Raw genomic sequence first — 19,463 nt, 5'->3', positions numbered from 1 at the left:
GATCACAGAGTGCTTTAACTGAAGTACGGAGCTGTTTCCAATGGAGCTGAAGAGCCATGAAATTGGCAGGCGACAGTTCACGCAATCAGTAAGAGCATGATCAGAATCTCACTCTCATTAAAATGTTAGGTAAGAATTGGTGGTTGTGCATATGTGAGTATATGTATATGTATGTGTATATCCATATGTATACATATACAGAAATATACCAATGTACAAAAATGTACTATATTTTAGATTTCACAATTTGCATAAATGGGTCATAATAAATAAACAACATATATAAGCACTTAGGAGGGATGACTACATAGCCCTAAAACCTATACAATGTTTTTATAGTTTATACAGATATACCTCCATATGGGGCCTAGCTGTAATTCACATCTCAGTTTCTCAGCTCCCACACATATAAAAATGGGATGAGGGCCAGGAATGGTTGCTCATGACTGTAATAGCAGCACTTTGGGAGGTTGAGGCGGGTGGATCATCTGAGGTCAGGAGTTCGAGACCAGCCTGGCCAACATGGTGAAACCCTGTCTGTACTAAAAAAATATAAAACTTAGCCAGGCATGGTGGTGCATGCCTGTAATCCCAGCTACTCAGCAGACTGAGGCAGGAGAATCGCTTGAACCCAGGAGGTGGAGGTTGCAGTGAGTCAAGATTGCACCACCACACTCAGGCTAGGCAACAAGAGAGAAAGTCCATCTCAAAAAAAAAAAAAAAAAAAAGACGATGGGGGGATGATACCACCCCATTGGGTTACTGTAGAGGGGAAAGGAAATAAGATACTGTATGTAAATCACTTAGCACAGTTCTCGGCACATGGTAAAGACAAAGTAAACAGGAATAATCACAGCTGTTGTTATCAGTATGTTTTTCACAAAAAAATGCATCCTTGAGATACCTGCTAAATGATTTTCTTGACAAGAAATGGCACGCATACAACCTCATTCTCATGAAAGCTTTAGGTAACAACTGATGGTTGTACATATGTGAGTATATGTATATATGTATGTGTGTGTATATATATATAGGTATACATATATATATAGAAACACATCCATGTACAGAAATATGCTATATTTTAGATTTTACAGTTTTCATATAGTAAATGTGTCTTAAGAAATAAGCCAAACATACAAGCACTTGGCAGGGGGAATTATGTAGCCCTAAAAATTATAAAATGTGGAACCAAACCAAAAAGTATTGAAATAACTAAAAGTAGAAACAAGAAGGAATATTCAAAAAGGAAAATATTGAATGTGATGTTCAGATCAAATAGTGATCTGGCTAACACTAAAGGGACTCACCCTTTCTTGGGATCCAAGATGCATTTTCTGGAAAAAAATAAGATCACAAAGGAGTGGATTCCTGCACAGAGTAATGCACTTGATTACTGGGATTTGCTAAGTGGGTGGATTTGTAATACTAATCATGACAGTAATATTAATAACCACATATATTTGCTGAGCACTTACTATATGCCAGTAATAGTCCTGAGAGCTCTGATGAGCAAACAGAGCATTTTCTGACTGTGGCCACACGAGTCATTGAAGCAGGAGTACTGGCCCATCCTCCACTGACTAAACTGTGGCAGGACTTACAACTCACAGAGGAGGATGTGAAATGCACAGCGGAAGCTGAAGGGTAGAGTGACAATACAGCAAGGCCAGTTTCTGCTGGGATGAAGATAAGCAATGACTGGGTAGCCCTTAAAATATATAAAGAAAAGAAAGAAATGGAAGCTTTGAATCATTAGGTACTGACATGTGTCTGCTTCCGTCTCCTTCTTTTGAACACCCTGAGCTATAATAGCTAGAGAGAATATCATTTATTTGGGATGCTCTCTCTTCATAAAATGTCTAAGTCACATGCCTTCAATCTGGTAATCAAAGACATAAGAATGGTAAAAGTAGCTATTATTTCACCACAATCTCAACTTTTGAATGTCTTGCTGTATTTCTAAATTACTAAAATAACCTACCCCGCAGGGATGGAGACATTGTTAACATTTTATTCAAGGGAACATGCCATTTTGGAATCCTATCATTTCTGGAGAAGTCTTACACAGAAGTCGCATATCAAGAAATGGACCCTATTAGCTCCCATCTGTGCTTCGTGGTCATCAGTCAGCCTTCCCTGTGGATTCATTTGTTTCTCCTTCTCTGGTCCCACCTTCTTCCTGCCTTGGAAATGGGAGTATACTCTAGGCCCAGACTTTAGTTTGTTGTCTTTCCCTGTAATTCCAATAGGGGACATATATTAAATTTACCAGCCTAGTATCCATGCTCCTCTCTTTTGGCAAAAGAACCCTGATTTTCCTTGAACCCAATCTCATCCTTATACCCTTTTAGGTTTTGTTTAAGTGTATTTTGGTGAGCATTACGCTCACTGCCCCTGATTCTAGGAAAGAGCCTAGTTCATCAGAATCATAGCAAACAGCTCAGGAATGGTGGAATGTTTCAAGTTTTTCCTGGCAGACTGAATCCTGGTAGTTACTCAGAACTTGGTGGAAAAAAATGAGCTTTCTTTCTGCAGAGCCGGCTAAGCTGGTAGAATGTGCCAGAAAAGCAGAGAGCTCACCAAGAACAAAAGCTAACACACAGCAAAGCAGAACTGAGAGTTAGAAATCCCTAACCCTGTAAAGAGTCGTGCCTAAAGCCAGCCCTGTTCCTGGATTTCTCTGTTATATGACCCAATACATTCAATCTTTAAGTCAGTTTCTGATGACTTTCTGTCACTTCCAACCCAAAGTATTCTGGTTAAAAAGTTTAGTTTTCATTCGATAAATATGTATGGAGATAAACATGTGCCAGGCATTTTACTAAAAGCTGTAAATCTCTGACCCACACATAATTTTGCCTCTCACCTGCACATGCTGTTCTCTCTAATCTGTAACACTGGCTCTGCTAAACTTAAAATTCATTTGCAAGTCTCCAGCTGTCTGATGGGCATGTCTAAGCATCCCACTGATGCTGCAAACCAAAACCATGTAACACAAAACTAATCATGTTTGCAAAAAAAAAAAAAAAAAGACCGTTCTCTGAGCTTTGCTATTTCAGTTAATGATGCCATCATTTTCTCAAGGCTCAACACCTAGGAATTTTGCTTTAGGCTATCTGAGCCCCTGTGTCCAATCAGTTATCTTGTCCTGTCAATTCTTCAAAATTTATCTCTTTCTTCCCTTCATGTGACTTTTTAAAATTTAAATTTTTGAATTTTTATTTATACTTAGGTTACTTAACTGCTTGACTACCTTTTCTCTCTCACATCCCATTCTACACATGGTTTGAAAATTAATCTTTATAAATGTTGATTCTTATATGTCAAAATCCTGCCCTGAAAGTTTCAATAGCTTCCCCCCTAGTCCAAAGTCTTATACTAGACTGGAGTCTCTACCATCTCCCTTACTTTCTAGTTCCCCAATTTCATTTTTCTCCTCTCACTACCAGAATTCCTCAGGAAACTATCCATCACTCCTAAAATAAATATAACTTTTCTTTCTTAGTTTATCTTCCTGGATTGGATCCTTGCCTTTCTATTTGTCTATGTTCCACCCTTCCTTCAATTCCGAGTCCAAGTTCTCCACTCTCTATGAAGTAGTCTCCAAATACTATGGCCCTCCTCACTGAACTTCCCTGAAGTCTGAAGGCATTCCTTATCTGTAGTGAATATCACTGTCTGTACTGAATGTCAGCTAGCATATGACACAGGCTATCTCATGTTCTCCTTTTTGCTGATCCTTTATGTAGCCTTTCTACCATGCCATCTCAGTACCTGGGACCATGTCTACACATTACCTAGAGGTACAGCATGTTTATCTTGGAACACAACAAAAATGCTTAAACACGTTTTATAGCTATTGGACTGAAAAATCTCAGGATTTCTTTGCTCATTCTTGTGTTAGGTACTAAACAAAAAGTATGTTCTATCTCATAATGTTTACAAAAAGGGAAAACTTGTAATCAAGCAATCATAGTAATTTGAAACTTCTCTGTGAAAAGTTCTAAGGAGAAGTCTGATGGGGCTCTTGGGAAGACAGAGGTATCTTCCCTGAGGAAGGAGAAAATCAAAGTGGTTTGTTTCAGTGTTTTTCAACTTAAGACATTCTATCGAGTAAAATTAATCTTCACTTCCAAGTACAAGTATGAGCAGAATTACATTTTTATAAAAAAAAAAGCAATGGGGATATTTTGTAAATAAGGAAGAAAATAATACTAGACTAAATGGACCTGTGTTTGTGATTTGGACACATTAGAAGTCTTCTCTGGGCCCTTCTTTTCCTCATCTGCAAAAGGAGGTGGCAATGACTGATGACTGTCTACACAACAGCTACGTCTTCTTTTCTTCCTTTCAATTGAAACCCCAGCTTTAGCAAGTTGACCCTCCACCACCACGTGACTCAGGAAAGTAGATCCTTATTCCCAGTTCCAAAGATGGTCAGGATCTCTTTATACAAATCATGGCATTTGCTCATCTCTGGCATAAGGCTTAAATAAGAGCACCTCTGCTGGGAAGCACCTGGGAAGTTACTTCCAAAAAAGCAGTGCAGGAAAGAAAAGCTCTCTCACAGCTTCCTCTGAACATCAGGGGCATGGCTACTGCACCTATCTTATTGACAATCTCAGCAGAAAAACCAGTGCTTTGTAGAGACCAAATCCAAACCCCAAGAACAACAGGGAAACTATTATACTGCACCCAGACTCCAGCCTACCTCAGAAATCCTTATGTGAGATGATAAATTAATGTCCTTGTTTAAGCCAATTTGAGACACTCTGAGGCAAAGTTTTCTGTTACCAGCCCCCAAAAGCATCCTGGCTGATTCTTGAGAGAGCCTGGACTACACAAGCCCTTGCAGTTCTAAAATTCTGTGTTTCTATATGTTTAAATGATCTCTTTTACTACAAAGATATGAGCCATGAAATAAATTGCTTAAACCTAGAAGTTAAGACATCTGTTTGCCAAGTGAAGTGAATGAATTAGGTAATTCCCGGCTCTTCACAATCAAAACATATGTAAAGATTGAATTCCACAAATTATTTATATGAATACAATTCTGTATGTTTGTATAAATTATTATCACTCCTTATACTTGGCACTTAACATTGATTTAATTCAATGTAAAACATTCAGATATGCTGGAAGGTCACTACATTATTGAACAAACTATTTTATCATGCTCTTATTTTAAAATTATGACTTACATCCACAGTTGAGAAAACAGAAATCACTCTAATTCTGACTAATACAGTCGATGTTATTATTTGGGGCATTCTGTCCTGAATTACATTTCCTTCAGTTCTTCAAAAGGAACAGAATCTAAATGTTTGTAATATTATTAGTCCAAGCCAAAGAGCATACCATAGATCTATATTTGACTGCTGGCTGTCCCTCAGGTAACATAAATCTGATTTCAATAAAAGTCTCAGTTTTTCTTCCCAAGTCCCTTTTAAATTATAATTTCAGCCTAAAGCAATAAATAAAGATTTATTTGCTTTCCCTATTTATACAATTTCTAAAATCATTATGAATACAAATGAACATATCCAAGGCTAGTCAGGTACTTTAGCTCAATTAAGTATAAATCCAAATTCCCTAAGGAAAAGCATGAAATTAATTAATTTTGCATTCCACAGCTATTTCTGCTGCTATGTAAGATGTTATTTTTTTAATAGTCTATGATTACAAAATTCACTTTTTAGATTGACTTGTTTCGTCTTACTGAATTGCCTGGTGCAAAGGTTGAACAGAATGGCCAATTTGGAGCCCAATAGGAAGTCTTGGATCTTATCATTAATGCAAAAATCTAGTATTGTCACAATACCATGCAAAAATGTATACATTTTATAACACTGTGAATGAGACATGAAAATTAAAACATTCATAGGTGTACAAAATACAAAAAGCTAAATTTTTCTAGGAAAATTATGTTAGCATACTTATAAACTTGTAAATTAAAAGAAACACTTGGAAAAATTTATCAATGCTTCAACTATAAAATTTCTTTAAACAATCTATTCCAATCCAAATGGTAAAATCTTGAATATGGTGTGTGTGTGTGTGTGTGTGTGTGTGTGTGTGTGTGTGTGTGTAATATCAAACAGTTTTGATCTTACATCGCTTTTATTTGCAACTGACACTCAGTTGAAACATTAAAAGTCGATGAGGATGAACTGTCAGATTTATCCATAGTGATCATAGTTTGTGCTGCCCTTTCAAAAGCATGGCAAAATTTTTCTTCCAAGCTGTTTGATTTGCAACACAAAACAATATGCAACTGTTGATAACACAGATTCCTTTTGAGAAGAAAAATAACTTCAAACCTTTTGATGTAATACTATAAGATCTTAAGTCCCTTTGACATAACACATTTTGCATTTACAAAGATTAAAGGGATGCAAAACTCTAAAAGTCTTTCCATCCTGATGGGCACGTTTATTCTGGCCTCCTCTGCACCTCTCTGATGATAATGAGTGGAACAATGGTTCTGAAGGCTTCAAAGAAAACATGAAGTACAATATAGCAGAGGAAAGTCAAAATTCTTCCCCTTCTCTGGCCAACCCTGACTTCTCTGAGACTCACTGATCGGATTCAGAAAGTAGAATTTGAGCATAATTGGCTTGGAGATGAATGAACTATGTAACATCCAACTGTGAGGTTAAACAAAACTCTTTAATTTCAAAATCAGACTGGATACCTTGTGGTAAAAGGAGAGCTCTATTGGGGAAACTGATGAGTTCTTTTTCTCAACATAAATGAAGCCAGGGAAGGAAAACTTGTACTCTCATAAAATCAACCCTATAAAACAGCTACATTTGAACTTCATCAGCATACAAGGTTTACAAGAAATAACACTGATCTTGATTTGTAGTTTTCTAACCTCTGGCAATATTTGGTGAAATAGTTCTTCCTTTCCAAAAAATGGTGGACTGATTAGGTGAATTAATTTCTGAAATGATTGACTTGCCTTTTTATCTTCATTAGCAATACAGCACTGTTTTCTGCACAAACCTAAATAAGAATACTTTCATGATTTCTATAGTTTACCTGCTTTGCCGTACTAATATTGACCACTGTAACTCTCCGAAGAATTAAAAACCTAAACAGGGCAGTATTTGGCAAGTGAAATATACTCAACTGGTATAGAGGGATTGTAAAAATCTCTGCCAGTGACTTTAACTATGAATGAGTCTCACTGGTGGGGTGGTTTGATAATCACACATGGCTCATCTCCTGCCAGAATGCCTTTCATTTTGTCAAAATCATTCCCTTCCTCTGTTTTTACTTGCTTCCAATTCAGCCAACAATGATTGCCAGTTTCAAGCTTTTACTTTATTCCAGACCTTACACCAGGAGCTTAATATGTTTTCTTTTTAACCTTGAAGATAACATTACAGTACATTTCTATTTCCATTTAAAGAATGAAGAACCTGCCATTCAGAAGTATTCAATATAAAGCCCCTAACAGGTTGGATTTAGATTTAAATTCTGATCTGATCTGTCTGGTTCAAAATTTCATATTTCTCCTAACACTGTACTACTATGAGAAATGTTTAAGTTAATAAGGGCAATTGTTACATAGAGAGTTGAGAGAATGGTAATCTAAACTGTCGTTACTTCATGAAAAAAGAATAGAACTTACTGAGGATTATTTTTTCTTTTGCATTATTATCAGTGTAATAATGTAAGAAGTCTCTGCTCAAATGAAATAGCGTTTATATGTTTTCTGAAGTATTTGATAAAGCTTACAAAATAATTTTCCAGTAACATAACGTTTTGGTCTCTATTATAAATAACATATATTTTGTATTTGGGCTTAAAAATCAGTCCCGAGTGTTGATAAGTATTCATCTATGTGTTGGTATGTATTTATAGTAAAAACATTTCAAAATTCAATGAAATTGATTCCATATAACAAAGTGTTACCATCTGAAGACTTGCAATTCCTAGTCTATTAGATGACAAATACTATACCACAGAACACTCAGATTCTAGACTTTGTTTTTTGTTTTTGTCTTGCTCCTGTTATCTGTGGGGCTCACTGTGCCAATGGGTGATCTGACTTGACATGACTGGAGTTTTCCTCAAAAGAGAAGATACTCATGCATGTGCATGAGCTGTACATGTGTATAACATATATGTGTTATTAGTCTAATGGTATGCAATATACTGCATGTGATCTGCAACATATATGCAAATAAGATGCTACTTATTGTTTGAGTCTTCATTTAGTAATAGCAGTAGTAAATTATGATCATATCAATGTCTCATGTTTATGACCAATATCTAACAGGACTGGAGAGAACTTTCAGCATTTGGTAACTGATTAACTCAAGATCTGGGAAAAGCTATTGCATTTGTAAACCAGAATACTTCCCTATACATTTTAAATAGATTTATGTCTCTTATTCCAAGTATTTAAAAGACAGAGGTTGATTCTTAGCAGAATTCTATACCAGAAGTATATTTATTAGCTACTGTGCTACCTCTTCCCAAGAAGTAAGTTCCTAAGAACTTTATAGGGTAAAAAATCTTTTAGCTTATATAGTAAAAAGCAGTAATATTTTCATTTTTTTCTGTGTTTCTAAAGGTTTGTTCATGTAAGTTGAACTTTATTTAATTACAATTTGACCACTTCTAATGTGAGGGTCTTTAATGACCTTAATCATAATTTTTATTTAAAACATGCAGATATAAAAGAACACTGCACATTCAGCTGGGTGCTTGGCAGATACAATTAGCTTTTCCAAATGGAAATACACATATCCTTCCAAGTGGTATTTCCTCTTGTAGGTCAATCCATCTCCACAAAGAGTTTGTGGCTAATAAAATGCTTTTAAGAGGACTGACACCTTGTAGAGAAAGAACAACCTACAACTTCCTGCCAATGCTTGATTCTGCCAGAGTGAAGAAGCAACTTGCATATGCCCTTGCCAATTTATGAAACAGGTGCCTGGTCTGCTTTAAAGGAAAATATGACATGACTCTATATTGAAATATGACAAGGAGGCAATGCAATTTGTTGTTGACCATGTGTTGTCCACCATGTATTACTATTGGAAATCTATTATAAAAGGCAAAACACATGGGTTCATGTGCATCAGTGAAGTAGTCAGAAAAGCCATCCCTTATTTAAGATATATTATTACAATAAATATTCAGGAAGTGAAATCTGTCCATAGAAATGGGCAGGAGACAATACACAATAACATAAAAAGGAAGGGAAAACACTGCAGTTAAGAGCTATAGTTCTGTATTCTCCGAGCACATCAGCTTTCTCATCTATAAAACAGGAATAACAGTAACACTGCCAACACAGCATGTAGGGCTGGAAGGTATAGGACATAGAGAGGGTTTTACATGCACTATGAGCTGAATATCAGTTCTTCTACCCACTCCTCTTACAACTATCACTGTAATGATGTGAGTAAAGGGTCCTGCATGGCCTGCCAAAGGAGATGCATTTCTTATCTCTTCATTACTCTTGCACAATTCCATTTTGTCATAGATGGAGTTTTGCACAGTCACTTGTCAGAGATAGAAAGGCAAGTGCTTTCCTAAGCTGAAAAAGGTACAAACTTCCAGAGAGGAAGGATGGTATGTCCCTGACTGCTTTTGGAAAAGTGAATTTCCAACCTCCTTGCTTCCATACTAAGTTGGGAGACACAACACATTCAGAGAGAAAACAGCTGACAAAATCATCCATCACAGTCTGAGACTGCTGTAGGGAATTCACCAGTCTCCATTAAAGGTCTTTGCCTTTCCATGACAGGTTATTCCATCACTCTGAAACATTCTTTGCACTTTCCCATTGGTTAAACATGTTCTATGAGCAGAGGTCTAATGCAGGTTTCAAGCAATCATTCACTCTTAGTTCTTTCTTTTTATTTCTTTTTTTTTCCCACTCTTAGTTCTTTCAAATGCTATAAATTGATATGCTGCTAAATATTAGTTTCTCATACAGGTTTTCCCAGTATTTCTCAATCTGTGGTCAATTTTATGCCACCAAATATTCATTTTCTTGGCAAAAGCAAGACAAATATAGATATTATAATAATACATCTTATCTCTGGAAGTATAAATATTTAATCCTGACTTTCTCACACTACATTGAGCAGAGAATTAATATTTATGGAGTGTGCCCTATAGATCAATAACAGTCCTGGGCAGCCGGAGAACATTTTCAGGAGCAACACTTAAAGCTTAAGCCATTTATGTAGTTTAGTTTTTCAACAGGCACGAATTCAATCCTTCTAACTTTCTACCTAAGGGTTCATTTACCCCGTTGTATGACTGTTGTTTAACACTTCCCCTAACATTTTATCATTGCCTTTGTTATTGTTGTTAACGGACACGGTAATTCAAATTATAGGAATGTAAGCAGCCAGACACAAACTGAAGATTACACAAGGAAGCTGAGAAAGAAGTGAACTTCATACACAGGTAGAAAATGGAAATTAGTAAATGACTTGGCCAAAAGTAAGAAAAGATCAACTCAGTTTTTAAAAGAATGGAAGAGGAAGACAAGAGAAATAGAAGAGAGAGAAAAGAACGCCATCAGAGCAAATGTAGAGGTCAGAAATGAAAGATAAGAGACAGCAATGTGGGATACAGGTGAGGCTCCATTTGCTCATTCATTCATGTATCATTCATTTTACAAATTTAGCAGGTGCCTTTTATGGGGCTGCACTATGATGGCCCCTGAGGATTTGGGAATAAACAAGTTAAGCAAGGTCTTGTCCTCAGTGTAATTAGCTGAAAAGGCAAACAATTTTTGTAGTGTATATTAATTGTTAAGAGTGGAAATTTCGCTGGACATTTATTTAAACTTAACATCTCATGGAAAGTAATATTTACTCTGGAATTTTTCCTTGAATATTTCCTTCTCCTCAAGTGCAAATGAAAAGGATGAAGAAATATGTTTTGCTCATCTAATTCTTTAATCTCCTTTATTTTCTGATTTAAATAGATATTTAAGTTTCAGACACACAATTAATTCCCTTATTCTCTCACATTTTTGAGTAACATGATGAGTAAGGAGGGAAAATTGGTTCAATAAACATAATAATAAAAACTGTCAGTATACTTCAATCATTTTTCCAGTGCAACAAAAACTAATTGAGCTCTAACACACAAACTTGACCTATAGGAAGAAGCAGGGTTTTTTCATCTTCTTGACTACCATTCTTCTTTCTTTCACAATCTTATTGGCCATGTGAGAACCATACATTTATTGCTCCATTCATCTTCTTGTTGTACAATTTACCTACGCCTACCTTTTGCCTTTCTCTTCTCAAATTATGTCTTGGTCCCAAATCCAGAATCCACAAATGCCTGGTGGTGAACAAATCCAGATCATAGAAATGTTGTTTTAAAGTCCCCAAGGTCTAAAAATGTTTTATTATGTTAGCTGCCAGTGTTTAAAAACTGGAAGATATCACACACATTTCCCAAGGTACATGTTCTTCTGAAAACTGGGAAGATTTGGCTACAGGGCACCAATAAGGGTCTGAATAGCAGTGAAGAAGAGCTCTCCAATTCGTCACAGCCCCCACTTCTCCTATTCATGCCTGAGTCTGGGGCCAAAGGTCTGCCAGTTGACATTTATCATCATGTTTCTACTACTGTGTCATTGTTGGAAATATTTTCCTGTACAAACATCTGTTAGAAAAGTTGAAAAATGATAGATAAATCACCGCATTGTTTTTGTTTTTCTTGTATTTTTTTTTTGTTGCTGTTTAATGCCAGGGGTTAGCAAACATCCTGCAAAGGGCTGGGAAGTAAATCTTTTAGGCTTACCTGGCCATCCTATCAGTGTCTATGCTACTCAACTCTGCTGTTGCAGTGCAGCATGAAAGTAGTCAAGACATTATGCAAAAAAAAAAAAAAAAAAAAAAAATGCCAGACTGTGTTCCAATAAAACTTCATTTACAAAAACAGGAGGTGGGCTGGATTTGGGCCAGAGTTTGTGGAACACTGTTTTATGCTATCTGTCTTGATGCTGTAGGCATGTGTGTTTGCAACCTCCGCTCTCATCTCTTTTCAGCTTCATTTTCCATCAAAACAACGTTTTATCAGTTCCTTTTTCACCTCACTTTGGACCTCTTTATAAATGTTGATATTTGTTTCTAAACAGCTGTTACAATGTCAAATTTGTCTATTAACTTTCTGGTTGCCAATATTTGACCTAGGAGTATAACAACCTCATATGATACAACCTGGTAAGAAGTGAACCCATTCTGGGGACTAGCAAGTGCAAATCTCAAGGACGGCGGAATGGTAGATACATAGCTATGAATTTGCTGCTCCCTTCCTCAAAGCCTTTGATGCTTCCCTATAGCCAAATAAAACAATGGAGTCTGATACCCATGTATTGTCTTAGCCATATTTGTCCTCCCTTGCTCCACCCATGAATTATTTGCTCAAGCAATTCTGGATTGATTGCTATTATCTAAGAATAATGCTTAGTTTTTGTTCTTTATTTCTTTGATCAAGCTTCCTACCGTCTACTACAGAAGGAGGCTGGTTTAAGGGGAATCCAGTCCCACCCATATTATGAAGCCTTATTAAAATCATATACTTCCCATGAAACCTTCTCAAATTCCACCAGTTATAGTTAAGGTCTTCAGTCTCAGTGTTCTCTTAGCACAATGAGAGCACTTTTTACTAGGTTGTATCATATGAGGTTGTTATAGTTTTAGGTCAAATATTGACAACCTAATATATATCTCCTGCTTAAGATTATATCAATAAATTATATATGTCTGTTCCAATGCCTTGCTCAAAGAAGAGAATTGTTGAATTGGCACACTGAATTTACAAAATCTTCAGTATTAACAGAGTAAGGAAGATGGTGTGTACATCTCTAAATTCCTTTTAACTACTGCAAGGAGGCCTTAATTCCTGACCTAGACAACTTAAATTTATAAAATTAGTGCCTGGGAGGGGGAGAAAGGGGGCAGAGTTGTAGCTGAAAGATGCATTGGCACTTCCCTGGCTGCTGACATTCTGCTACATTCACTGGATAACAGGGACCCAGATGTTGTTACATGATTAAGTCAGTTTCAACTAGAAATATTGTGAAAATCTTGTGGCCAGAGGAAGCCTCTCATATTCAGAGTAAAAAATTCTAATTTAGTAAAATGTGTGATGTCTTACGGGCTGTCTTACATCCTAAAGTTCTTTTCAATATGAGAGCAAAAGAGAAATCTGTTGGCAATACAGTGCTTGCCACATTCCTGTTGCTAAGCAAAGGGAAGCTAGGGAGAAGAGGAAAAACGAAGGTCTGTGAATCAGGGGCAATAAAATTCTAATCACCTCCTGGTGTTATGCTTGGCTGACTTTCTAGGGGAAGAAAGGCAGCAATCTGAATTGGTATGTCCAAAGGCTCAGGAATGTAGCCCTGGTATTCACAAAGGAAAACGCTTCCACTGTGAAGTTTGCAGTTAAAAAGATACAATCCTAGTCGTAGAAAAAATATGATAAGGTAACCTGAAGCAGCTGATGAGCTCGTAGACATTTTTTCCCGTAAGTGACTACAAAACAGCTACAAAATGGAAAAATTATGACCAAATATCAATCTCCTTTAAAAGCATAGTATCATAGTTTTTTATCTTAAGGTTTTCATTGCAAACATGCTAGAATGTAGTCATTTTTTCACTAATTTGAAAGTATGTAAGTTTAAAAGTTAGGAAAGAAAACAGAAACCTTACTGTGTTTTATCCCTCTAAGGATCCCTTAAAACATTTTGAGGTAAAGAGCAATTAAAATGGGGCCGATGGATTCTTTGAACTAGAGATCCCACAGCATGGGGAATTGGGAGAGGGAGGGAAAGAGTGTGTGTATGAGAAAGAACCTCTGAATGTTCTATAAATAAATATGATCTATTTTGCATATCCCCCTAGACATGAGGGTGAACTCAGAAATGATATTGAAATTTCAGGCTACCTGCAACAAACCATTATCTTGGATTCTCCTTGACAATATAAATGGTAAAAAAGTAAGAAAGGGAATATTCCTCCACCCAATTCAAATACTTGGTTTTCTTAATTTCAATTTGCCACATAAATAATTGAAAATCTAATGAAATAAGTAATAATAGTTAGCTCCAGAGATATTATATTTTATGTAAGGTATGATATATTTTTTAAATATTCATGTTGTTCCTTCTTGGGAAATTTTATTGATTGTGTGTTTATATGTCCTCAAATAAGAAAAAGGTTATTTGAACATTGGGCCAAGAAAGATGCTACTGCTTGCAAAAGAAACAACACATGATAACATCAACAAAACACAACAAAATTCAAAACTCAAAAATTACATTTGTTAGGGATAATTATGCCATATTCTGCTCATCATTGGTCTAAGAATAATTTACTTACTAAAGCAGTGAGAAGAGTCCTTAAAAAGTAACCAGGAAAATGGCAGAAGGCAATATAAGAAGTCAAATAATATTCTCTAAACGCAACTGCTCTGTTTCCAGCCCTACTTCTCTAGTAGTATATCTATTGATATCCACGAACTAATTAGCATTTCTGGTCCATTTGAGTCTTGGCATCAGGCCCACACTTCTTGTTCACAGACATAGGAAAAGAGACCTTGCTAAATGCTCACCAGCACTATGGGGAATGAAATTGCCCATGCCATGAAAGAGCACATCAGGAAAGATCTATCCAATGAAGGTCTTCTGAAGCAACAAATCAACACAGAGAAATAATGTCCAAAGAGAAAACAATTTCCTTAGGTGTCTGTACAGATTATGAGTCCAGAGAGGAGGAAGAACATGAAGTAGGTAGACACCTGCACATACAGCATAGCAGGGAAAAACATGAGGTCCACCAGAGCAACACCAGGAAATGGTGATCCTACACCCTGACCGGGGCAAGAGGCTTCTGTTGACTGCTCTGGCTTCATGCCTGTTCCAGGGACTGATCTTTTCCAACTAGGCCACTGGTGGTGAACAGACCTGAGACTCTGCACTATTTCTTATCAGTTCCTTTAAAACATGTCCACATGTAAATAGTCCTTTTAATAAACTCCCCTCAAATTTCCCTGCTTAAGTTGGCTATTTCCTGTGGAGTTTCTCACTGATACACCATCCAAGTCAGGAATGAAAGGATGAACACAGTCATACTAAGGCTTAGGGGCCTACAACCCCCAACCAAAAAGCCTTCCTTCTAACTGATATCTACCAATTAAGGGGCATTTCCAAGTCCATTTCAATGTATTAGCACCATATCAATTATTATTATTCACAAGCATGTCATTGAAGACCTAGTGAAACAGCCACAGAAATTCAGTATGTCTATACTGGGTCTCCAGTCATACCACCAATCTAATTAATCTAGAAATTGGGGGATTAAGGTTCTTTTGAAAATTCTATCAACCTTTGACCAATTACAATCTTCCTGGTCCTCTCCCATTCTTCATAGCTCTGTAAAGTAACAGAGATCAGTATAGCATTGCATTTATCCCAGTGTTATATAATTAACTAGTCTAGTGTTTGTTTTACCCCTAGACTGTAAGCCCTCAAGGGCAGGGATTGTATCTTATTCATCTCAAAATGGGCATCATTGCTGGTACCTATGACAATGTCGGGGTCATACAGATGTGCAATAACTGTTTGCTGAATTGAACTTACTGCACCAACGTAGTGGTTTAAAATTTCCTCCTATCTTTGGGTTTCAGCTTCTTCTCACTAGTATTATATCCTATCCAATCTAGTATTTATTTCCTTTGATAGAGAAACTGTTATGTGCTGGGGGAAGACAAAGTATTACTTTTTATCCGAGAGGGGCTTTTGGTTGACTCATTCAATCACCTTCTATCTTCTTGTTCTGAACATACTTATAAACTTTTCTCATCTTTGGCATTTTCAGCCTTTGACACACTCTACAGGCTTCTGACATTTGTGCTTGGTTGTTGGGATCTTCTCCCAGCCTCCTGTCTTTTATCCTGTATGTACTCATTAGAGAATTTCTCACCTAGTCATTTATACACAAGACAACTTCCCTTGCCTTCCTCATCACAATCCAGCCTATTTATACTATGTGAATTTCAGTTCTGGGAGCCTCCCACCTTATCCACCTTATTCAGCAGTCTTATTATTTCAAGTCAGACTGCTGCATTATCCATCTTTTCTTTTTTTAAAAAATTTTTATTTTTCTAGCCTATAGGGCAAAAAAAACCCACTTTCCACTGGCAATGTTGTGGATCTTTGGGATCCAGAGTTTTGAATATTGCTTAAACGAATAAAGCAGTTTTGAAATGGGCTTTGGACTACTGGCTGGTTGATTTTGTTTTAAGGGTATTCTCATTAGGTCAAGCATGACCTTCTCAGGTTTAAGGACAGTCACAGGACAGGGAGAAATAATTCTTTTCTCTGCCTCTGAAGTTCTACAGGTTGTCAGATGGGCTCCGAGGATCTAAAAAAAAGCGAATCTGGCAGAAAGGGTAGTTGACAACAATTGCAACCTAAAACAACATCTGTTATGTGAATTGTGACATGTGCTGTCACTTTATAGGTTTGGGTTTGCAAGACTAATCTGTAAAGCTGTTTATTCCTGCCTTATGAGGAATTAGCACTAGGCTAATATAAGGAGACCAGAGTTCGGATTCTAATTCTGCTACTAATTCACTGATTTAAAGCAAGGCACTTTACCTCCCTCGGCTTAAATTAACGAGAGCTTCCCCGTCTTAAATCGTGTGATTATCTCTCCTTTTCAAATTATGTGAGTAAATGTTTGCTAACATCTCTCCCAACTCTGATATTTGATGATTCTCTGAAAGAAGCAATTAGCTAAAGAAGGTGCTTTTATTTATTTATTTTTTTGGATTGGAGCAAATGAGCTAACTCCACAGGCTGCCTGTGCCATGATTATTGTCCTGGGATAGAGCCTTAAAAAAAATCAGCCTATGAATGAACGACATGGTTCTGGCATCAGGCAGATATTATTTCAGATTCTAACTGTGTCAGTTACTAGCTGGGTGAACTTGGGCTAAACGTAAACCTCGGTTTCTTTATCTTCAAAACAGGGATTCTAATAGGACCTACTCCATGAGGCTGTTGTAAGAGTTAAAAGAATAAGCACATATTAAGCACCCAGCTCAAAGAGCGGCATATGGTAAATTCTCAAAAGATGTCACAAAATTAATGGAACTGTACAACAACTACTACAGATGGAAGAATTCCAATCAATCCATCTTTTAGAACAGATAAAAACTCTTATTAATTATTCTTTTAGAAGAGATCCACTCCAACCCTAGGCTAATTCTAGTCCAGAATCTTCTCCTTAGATCCCTAAGAGGTTGGTACTTGTATTGTCCCAGGCTTTCATTCCTTTAAGCAGGGAGTTTTCTTCCATTGGCTGCCAGGGATGCTCAGGCATTTTTTATCCAGGCTACACAGGGGAGGCCCCTCTTGGTGCTCAAGGTGATAGTCTTTTTGATATTTTACAGGTCCCTCCAGGATTTTGTCTTATCTGGAGGTATTTCTTCAATTAGATACATATATACAAAGCATTAGTTGTGTGAAAACATTTCTAAATATTAAAGAGGCATAATTTGAAAGAGAGAGTTCTTGACCTTAGGAACTACTGATAGACAAAAATATATAAAATAACTGACTTTGTAAAAGGATAGTGAGAGAAGACATGTTTAAATGCATAATGCTATGAGGCTATGAAGGCTACAGTGTAGGAAGGGCCATTTGAAATTAATCTTGCAGAATTAGTAATCATTTCTCAGGCAAAACTGATAAGAAAGAGCTGCTTGAGAAGAATGGATCTCACAAAGGTATGTCTATAAAAAAACATAGAAATGATGAGGAAAGTAGTAATTCAATTTGGATATGTTGGGTCTAGCAGAGTAGACAGCTGAGAGCCAATGAATGCTCTGGAGCACTGGAGGATACTATTTGAGATGGGCAAAGGTAATATGTACTTTTTATTTAACAATTAAGCCACAGTCCACTCATTCTGCAGAATATATTGAGCACCTATGATGTGCCTGGCAAGGGAGAGTCTTTATTTTTATTTTATTTTATTTTTAATTTTTGTATTTTTAGCAGAGATGGGGTTTCACCATCTTGGCCAGGCTGGTCTTGAATTCCTGACCTCGTGATCCACCAGCCTCGACCTCCCAAAGTGCTGGGATTACAGGTGTGAGCCACCATGCCCATTCAGGGAGAGTCTAATATATAACTAGAAATGTTTGTGATTATATCTAAAATAATTAGATTGACTCTCATATTGGCCCTATAAAGGTAGGCACTACTAGCCCACTTTACAACTGGAGAGCTGAGTCTCTCACATGTAAAACAACCTGCTTGAGGTTATACCACCAGAAAATCTTGGAGCTGGAATTCCAACCCAGGTCGATCTAGTTTAAGCTTTCAACCACCATGCTACATGCTTTCTTGTAACCACTTCTTCAGCCCACATACTGAAACCCCTTCATTACAGAGAAGTAGAAATGATGCAAGACTTTCACCCTCAGCTCCTTGTTTCTCCACTGCAGATCTGTGAAGCATTGGGGGTGGGGGGTGGGGAGGGCGGTGGGGGGAGCGCTGAGGCCTCATCCTTACTCTCAGCATAAGGAAAGTGTAAAGATATTTTTAACGTTGGGAATAATTTCACACATTATTTAAATGTGCAAAAAATCTAAATGCCTAATGCCTCTCTTTAGCCATTTAGCTATGTTTTTCATAACCTCCTTACACAGTCTCCATTATAAAAGAACTATCTGGGAAGCCCCACTTTGAACTTTTATATACACTTGTTAGTGTGCTACTTAGGGTCAGGCATTAAAATTAATCTCCTGCTAGTTATTTTTTTACTTTCTTAGAAAAAAATATCATGAAATCTGGCTTGTCTCTGCATTGTTTTCATATGTTCCAATACTTCTATTATTTACTTCTGGTTTCTGGGTTACAGATTCTATTTAAGAATCAGTTTCTTTTTGCAAGGTTAGAGAAGGGTGTGAACTGATATTTAGCTAAGAACAGAGCTTCTATTTTAATTTACTTCTACAGAGCAGCTGGCCGAACTCCAATCTTCTAATATTGTTTATCATGTTTTCAAAACCATAGAGTTATTTTCCAAAAAGATTTTTCAGTTGTTATAACCTCAAATTCTTTAATTAGATTTTTATCCATTGGTTATCTTAAGTTTACTATATTTCTGTTGACTTTACCATTTAATTTTAGGTCTAAATATGCCAAATAAAAAAAATTCAAAAATTATCGTATAATTAAAACAAACAATTTGTCTCATGATAAATGTAAATATTTAAAGTTTAGGACCTAAAGTTTAGGTCCTAAAGTTTAGGACCATTGCTGTGAATATTCCAGAATATTCTTTATATTATATTATATTATATATAATATATTATATATATTATATTTATATTATATTATATTATATTATATTTATATTATAAGTGTGAAGGGCTTATGTTGAAACTGT

At 36.5% G+C, this 19,463-nt stretch overlaps 1 protein-coding gene across 2 annotated transcripts in view; it reads right to left on the bottom strand.

Moving 5' to 3' along the window:
* PRKG1 (protein kinase cGMP-dependent 1) overlaps positions 1-19,463 on the bottom strand; it is a 1,332,247-nt gene that overhangs the window by 1,050,487 nt on the left and 262,297 nt on the right. The window lies entirely within an intron of this gene.

The sequence above is a fragment of the Sapajus apella genome, unplaced genomic scaffold, assembly GCF_009761245.1.
Source record: "Sapajus apella isolate SASKATOON/1434 unplaced genomic scaffold, GSC_monkey_1.0 scaffold58, whole genome shotgun sequence".
NCBI lineage: Eukaryota > Metazoa > Chordata > Mammalia > Primates > Cebidae > Sapajus > Sapajus apella.
Note: the sequence above shows the minus strand (reverse complement) of the source record. Positions and strands in the feature narration are given on the sequence as shown.